Source organism: Neoarius graeffei, chromosome 2 (genome assembly GCF_027579695.1).
Source record: "Neoarius graeffei isolate fNeoGra1 chromosome 2, fNeoGra1.pri, whole genome shotgun sequence".
Taxonomy (NCBI): Eukaryota; Metazoa; Chordata; class Actinopteri; order Siluriformes; family Ariidae; genus Neoarius; species Neoarius graeffei.
Window position 1 is genome coordinate 49,376,458 of NC_083570.1, and position 8,272 is coordinate 49,384,729.

Sequence of the window (8,272 nt, forward strand, 5' to 3'; positions counted from 1 at the left end):
TTTAACACAACATATTTCCAGTACCATACATGTCAACCTTTAGTTACCCATGCCCTTATAAAATCTGTACTTTTCCCTTACATACACCCATGAGCCCTTATACACAAAAAATTCCAATATATAATCCAAAGCACCGATTGTTTTATTCCACATTATACACTCCTATTGTAATAGGCATCACACTGCATCAAGTTAAAGGGATCAAATAAGCATGTACTGAATAAAAAGAAATTTTAGATCCCAGAGAAAACAACTGAATTAAAAAGGACTATATGTACAGTCAGGTAAACAATTATCTACTAAAGAGAATGACTGAACTATAAACTTAATTATTTAATATACATTGTATCAGTAATACCAGAATTATTGATGTAAATTTTGCAAATAAAATGTATTAATATTAAATAGTTCATAAAAATTACACAAAGTTCTATTTGACAAGTGTTGACATCACCTACAATATTACATTCCACCAAAGAAATTTATTTGAAATATAACAGCAGTGGTATATTAATTAAAATAGTAGGTTACATGTAATAAATTATATATAATCATGTCAAACAGTAAATGAAGGTTAGTAAAAGTTCCATTTGAGAAAAAAGTGTTGACACCACAAGCAGCGTTAGAGCCAACTAAAGATGACTGAACCACATCAAGTATATTATATAAACAAGGATAAGTGAAAATATTAATAAATTATGAAGTTAAATTGAAAATCTTCCCAGTAATTTATAACAAGAATTTAAATCTTATTCCTTTTTGGAGTGTTCTTTGCTGTACAAAGATGTTGCAGATTTGTCACTAGCTATAATATCACTGCTTGGGTAGTAGTTGCAGCTCCTCATCACAGTTCATTTTAATTTGCAGATATGCAGTTAATGTGTCTGCAGTCATATTTTTTCTGTACTCAGTATGAATTTTCCTAACCAATGAAAAAGCCCTCTCGCTATCTGCGTTGCTATGTGGGAGGCACAGCAAAGCAGTAAAAAGTTGTTTCAGCATTGGAAACCTGGCAACACGCAGAGCAGTTTTTACATCGAAGACCTTTCCCCAATATACATCTATTATTTTCCTGGTCAATAAAAGAAAACCAGAGCACGGCAGACATGTAGATGGTGTTAAATTGCTTCCATCCCCTACTACACATTTTAGAGACAGGTTACCAACGGTCGTTAACACCATTACTCTTCATTCAATATTTTTCCAATTTACTGACGACTGATGGTAGTAACGGGTGTTGGTCATCTGTGTCTACATATAATGTCTATCAGCAATTAAAATGTTTAGGGAAGTGAAATCGTCGGGTAACTACAGTTGCTGTTGAATAAATGGTGCCTCCCAGTATCGCCTCCCTAAATTATCGGGAAACATTTTTTTTCACTAGCTGTGAAAAATGGTCTGCCACAGTCGGGGGGATGTTGTGTTCCATGAGAAATTGGCAGAACATAACTTCTGCAGCTGTCACAGAAGTCTAGGCAGTCCGAGCCGATGTACTTAAATGACGAGAAAACCACGTGCAACTATAAAACCACATAAATCGAAAATAGTTCCGTTTCACTGGGCATGCGTGTTTGAAAACATAAATGGTAGATGCTAAGAGAATTTTTTCGGAGTAACGGAAAAAATCTCTGATACAAAAGGTAATTTTCCCGTATGAAAATCAGTGTATGCCGTATTAGCCAAAAAATTGCATTTTTCCGTACAAAATATGGGTAAACCGTATAACTCGACATGTATGCACAGCTATTCACATGAAATGTTGAGCAGACATTGGTATTAATGCAATACAACCACACAGAAAAGAATTCATAATATTCCAATCCATAAAAATGTTATGTGCAATAAAGTGGAATGACAGATGGAAAAATTATTGAACATACTAACCAGGCCTGGAATTTCGTCATTTTAAGGGCAAGGCCACTTGGCCTTTTGTGCTGTCAATTTTTTGACGGCACGCAGGCCAAAAGCCAGGGCACCAAGGCCATAAAATAAAACAATGATTTTAAGTTCACGTCTATAATGAATTTAATTTAAGGACTGATGACTCTTCTGAGGAAGATTGGAGTCTCAGTCGAAACTATCAAGCAGGTAAAGAAACATCTACACTATTATGTCTGAAGATAAGAAAATATTCAACACATCTAAACTTAACCCATCACTCACTTCAAAAATTGTAAAACTTATTAAACCTATATCCTCCCATAATTTTTGTTCAATTGACACTGATTGTGCAAGAGCATCTTCAGACTGTACTACTATGCAGATTTTTAATTAATCAAATTTGAGCCTGGAGTTCATCAAAATGTTTGACTGTAAATGGAACATATACTAGCATGCAGGCTACTGATTAACCCATAAGAGCCCAGACCGATTTCTCAAGCAAAGAAAATTATTAAGGAAATAAAATGAACTAAATAGACGACAAAGAAAACATTTCTGACCTTTTATTTTTTTTAAATAGCACTTTCATATCTCAAGATCTGAAATATTAAATTGCAAATTTGCAGAACACTGCAACATTATTACGCTGTTAACCCGAAAGTTCATTCTATGCACAGTTTGAGTAAATACCACTTTTAAAGATTAGTTTTATTGCATTACTTAAACTGCATGAGTATATGAAGAGTATATGAGACAGTCATTGGGTGTATTCATTTTTGTAATTTAAACAAACTTAAACTATCATGTTTTACCTCAGGCCACAGTGCTGCCCTGTTGTGATTGGCTCAAAACTCAAGACAAGTCTGTGCTTGTCCGCTGACAGCTACAGAGGAAGTTGCGCCATTTTCTAATTTACACAGAGCAATTTAAGGTCTTTGCACTTTGCATGCTCCTTGGACAATATGCCTGCATTTTTCTGTTTTTAACAATGAGACAAAATCTCTTGCGATGGTGATCTTGTCAGGATGGCAGCAGTTACACTTCAGTTAAACAGCAAAAAGAAACATACAATACTAGTAATAAAACAATGCTGACTGCATAGATTAAAAAAGTGGCTATGAACAGACAACAGCACATATCACGTATCATATTACGGCAGGAACAAGCAGCAGTAACATCCATGACCTTACGCTTAAAGCTCGACAAAGGAAAAACTTGACAGCAAGCTAATTAGCATTTGTTACCGGCTACAGTCGGTACTCGGCACGTTAAAAGTGGGTCAATGTTGTAACGACATAACGTTACTGCAGGCCCGGCGCCGTGGGGGGGCGAAAGGGGGCGTCGCCCCCTCGTGGCTACAGCCCCGCCCCCTCAACAGAGACTCAGATCACTTAATTGTTTTCTTATGAAAATATAATGTATTATAGACATATTAATAATTTGCATTTTCAAATACGAAATATTAAGTGGTTGCGCATTGCACAAAAATACATTTCACATAAATCACTACTAAAATTGGCACGGTAGAACAAATCTGATTGGTTGTTATGATTCTTACGTTGCAATCGTAGAATTCAACTGTATTAAGGTAGGATTATTTCAAAAAGCCTGAATTTAATATTAACCCTGTTTTAGACATATGTATCAATCCTAACTACTGGGGACTAGTTATTGTGGGTGTATGTGTGAAATGCTGACACAGCCGCGCACACACAGACCTGTGATAAGGACAAGGGTCGTGCGGGCGGGGGGGCGGGAGTTTTACATGCACACTTACAAGTGCACTGTCTCTGCAATATCCTGCAATATGCAGTCAGTTTACGGGAGTAGTCTTTCCCCTTCCGAATTAAACGAATTCAACCACAATATTGTGAATCCATTTTCTTTCTTTGTAGGCTAAGTTTATTTCCGTTTATGTCGGTGTGTGTTCATATATGGTCCGCTTTGTGCGCAAATAGCGTAAGAATATGTCGTTGACGTCACCCCCCATTGCAGTGGGGGTGAAAATTCATCACTTCAGAGTTTTGTCCCCTACACGCCTAAACTGGGATCGCGGATTAAGGCTACATTCACACTGCAGGCTGAAGTGACTCAAATCCGATCTTTTCGCCCATATGTGACCTGTATCCGATCTTTTATTGACAATATGAACGACACAGATCCGATTTTTTTCAAATCCGACCCAGGCCGTTTGGATATGTGGTCCTAATTCCGATTCCTATCCGCTCTTTTCATATGCGACTTCAGTCTGAACCGCCAGGTCGCATTCATCCGACTTACACGTCATCAACAAGCCACAAACGTCACTATTCTGCGCTGAAGTAGGCGGCAGGTCTCTCAAAAAAAGTTACAACAACATGGCGCATAATCACGGGCGCAGATAGAGGGTGGGATTCGTCCCACCCAGATTTAAATTCACCTCGTTCGGTCCCCCCCACTTATAGGGAGGAAAAAACGTCTATGCTGTCTTTCTTTGCATAAGGCAAACCTCACGGAAAAATCAAAAGACTAATTACCATTCGGTTTATTGAGGTGCACAGCAGTGTATACATAGTTGCAACAACTCACATAAAACAAAACAAAGACTGATATTCGGTTGGTTGAGCTGCGCAGACTGCACAGGTTGCGAGCTCGAGCTTGGTTGCTATGGTAACCCACAACAAGTTTGACAGGCATATCGGGGTTGGGGTTGGTTTGCTGGCAGCTTTGTCCCCCCCAGTCTTTTGTTCCCCCCAGTTCAAAAAACGTATCTGCGCCCCTGCGCATGACATCAATGCAAGGGACACTTCGGGCTATGAAGGTTCTGAATCTTCTCAATGGAAGGACGCAGAGGTTAGGGAGCTGATTTCCATTTGGGGGCATACAGCTATTCAAGCTAGATTGGATGGGTCATACCACAACCGGGCGGTTTTACTTCCGTAAACACTGGCCATGCTCACTGCGTGTGACGTCGTCGTATCCTGCAATGCGCATGCGGAACACTTTTAGGTCGCTTTTCGTTCATACTGAGGATCACATACAAGTCGCATATATTTGTTAATGTGAACGACCTCACAAAAAAAATCGGATTTCACAAAAAAATCAGAATTGAGCATTAAGCCTTGCAGTGTGAACGTAGCGTAAGTGGTTAGCGTTGACTCGGTGCGAGTCAGGAAGGCTATTACTGGTGCAGCCGCGGGGTCTGTTGATTTTTTTTTAATTATGATTTTGGCCGCCGAGCCAAGTACCTTAGACTTGCATTGACGTTTTGTTTTCATGCCGCGGAGCTATTTGTATGTATTTTAAATTTAAAGGACTTGCCTGTAGGTTTGTGTGTGTTGTTTTATGTTTGGCATCTCTCCGGTTGTAACGCGTGTCTGTGAGAAAATTGGAGGGGAGGGTTAACAGGTGGGCACGGGGGTTGATAAAGCGCAACTGCCCTGGTAATATGCCACATGATTTTCCCGGACTAAAGCAACCTTCGGGGCCGTGGTTTTGTGGTTGGCGCAGTTAATTGTTTGAAACACGTTGTCAGACCGCCATCACTACTACACACTATATGAAAAAATATTTGCCCCCTTGCGATTTCTAATTGCCCCCTTAGTAAACTGTTCCTGGCACCGGGCCTGCGTTACTGTACAAGCAATGCTTATTTAACGGTAACAAACTTAAACCCTATATGTTGAAATTCCTATCTTATTCGTTCGTTAATTTATCACACAGTCTTACCTCAGTCCATGGGCGTCGCCACCATTGAATGTGAAGGGGACGTGTCCCCCTCACATTTCATAATTCTTCATTTGGACCCCCCCCCCCCCCCCATTTAACATAAAATATGAGTTCACCCAGCGCCGTTTCTATTGCTTCGTGAAAGAATCCATTCCACTTGATCGATAAGAGAATACACAGCCCACTGAAAATCCACTCCGGGTTTTCCGGGCGTTCACTACAACAGCTCACCGCGCGCGAGTGAAGTGAATCTCAGCGCGAGCACAGAAATGTTGGTGCAGCTGCTCGAAAGTGGAGGAGGTGACGTCAGCCCCATTGCAACCTCACAATGTCTAGCTTTTGCTAAAACCTTATTCTTTTGTTATCTGCCCTCAAAATTAACCCTAGGACACGTTAAATTAATGTTCAACTAAACAGTGAAATAAGCTTAGCCTAATGGGGTATTCTTGGTTGATGATGAATTGTTTGCAGTATTTGCTCCTCCCCAGACACAATGGACATAAGGACATTCTTTACAAAGAAGCGGAAAGTCAGTCAAAATTTCCCCACAGGACAGGGTTTTTGTCCCAATGGAAATGTTTGTGCAGTTAGCTGGCTAGTCAATGTTAGGAGATGTATCAGCTAGCTTAACATTAGCTATCATTTAATTCAAACCCAGTAGGCCTGCCTTACTGTAATGCCAAGAATGAGGTCAAGTCTGCTCTGATTATATTTATTGATTCCTTGTTTTGTCTGGTCTTTGGCAGTTTTCTGGAAAGTAAGATGGGAAATCAGTGTATGGGGAAGGAATAGTAGAGAGGAAAGCAATGGAGAGAGATGGATGTTATTCCAGGTGGATTGTGAAGGAAAGGGGGATAAAAGTTATGAAGTGATAGAAATTGTGGTGGCACCAATATAAGAAGGAGTTATATCTATGGGCGGCACGGTGGTGTAGTGGTTAGCGCTGTCGCCTCACAGCAAGAAGGTCCTGGGTTTGAGCCCCGGGGCCGGCGAAGGCCTTTCTGTGTGGAGTTTGCATGTTCTCCCCGTGTCCGTGTGGGTTTCCTCCGGGTGCTCCGGTTTCCCCCACAGTCCAAAGACATGCAGGTTAGGTTAACTGGTGACTCTAAATTGACCGTAGGTGTGAATGGTTGTCTGTGTCTATGTGTCAGCCCTGTGATGACCTGGCGACTTGTCCAGGGTGTACCCCGCCTTTCGCCCGTAGTCAGCTGGGATAGGCTCCAGCTTGCCTGCGACCCTGTAGAAGGATAAAGCGGCTAGAGATGATGAGATGAGTTATATCTATAAATCTATTTGTTATACTAATCTGTAAATGTTACTGTAGTACCACCATTGCATGTAGGTTGACAAAACTGCACTTGTTCATTGTGTGAAGTTCTCTTTTATGTGTCGTTGCTTGACACAGTGTAATTTTGTGTTATGAAGACTGCATGATGCCATGCCATTTTTGTTATGAGTATCGCTAAATCGGAAAAAAGTAAAATGCACCCACTAAAGTCACTGTTGGTGGTGAACAAAATTGCACCTGTTCATTGTGTGAAGTTATTTTTTATGTGTCACCGTTGCTTGACACAGTGTGATTTTGTGTTATGAAGTTTGCATGATGCCATGTCATGCCTGTTCATTGTGTGAGATTATGAATATTCTTATTTTTAAACATACAGTTGAGTGTCACTATTGCTTGGCCCAGTGGCATGTTGTGTTACATCTAAAACTAAATAAAAAAGGAAACACAAAATAAAAAGTAAAATGTACCCATAAAGTCATTGTTGGTGATAAATTGTGTCACATTCATCTCATTATCTTAGGCGTAGCGGTGGGTTTAAAAACAGGCTGATGAATATATGGACTAGTTGAATGAGGACTTATTGTTGAAAATTAATTAAAAATTTTCTGGCGGAGGACCCCCCGCCAGTATGTAACCCCCACATTAAAAATGCTTCTGACACCCCTGCCTCAGTCAACTTCTTCCCTCCTTCTGTGAAAATTCAACGTCTCAGACGCAGACACAAGTGGGCGGCGATGCGTTTGATTAAGTCTCCTGGTTGGCTGGTGATAGATTGGTGTCATTATAGCACGTCGGAGCAGTTCATGCCAGGCTCGAGTCCGATCCACCACTGATGAGTTGCCCAATAAGAATCCAGAATGTCATCAAAAGACGTATTTTTTTCTCAATAGACGCAGGTGATGTTAAAGCCTATTGGCAGTTACGAGGCAGACTACAAAACCGCAGGGCATCAAGGCCACTGTGGCCTTACAGCAGATATTTTTTTCCAAGGGCACAAGGCCAAATTGAGAGGGCATGAGGGCCATGGCCCTCGTGAAATTCCTGCCCTGATACTAACCGAAGTTTATTTAATACTTGGTGGAGAAGTCTTTGTCTGCAATGAGAACTTCAAGATGCTTCACATATGGAGAAACTAATCTCTCACAGTGTTCGGGTGGGATTTTGGCTCATTCTTCTACACAAACAATCTTTAAATGAAATGTAAATCATGATCTTCAGTTAATTCTACAAATTTTCTATTGGGTTTAAGTGTGGTGATTGACTGGGCCATTCAAACACTTTTATTTTCTTCCTGTGGAAACAACTGAAAGTCTCCTTTGCAGTATATTTTGGTTAGTTGTCTTACTGGAAAGTCCAGCGACATCTGATCTTGGTATGCGATCATTTTGCAAAAAT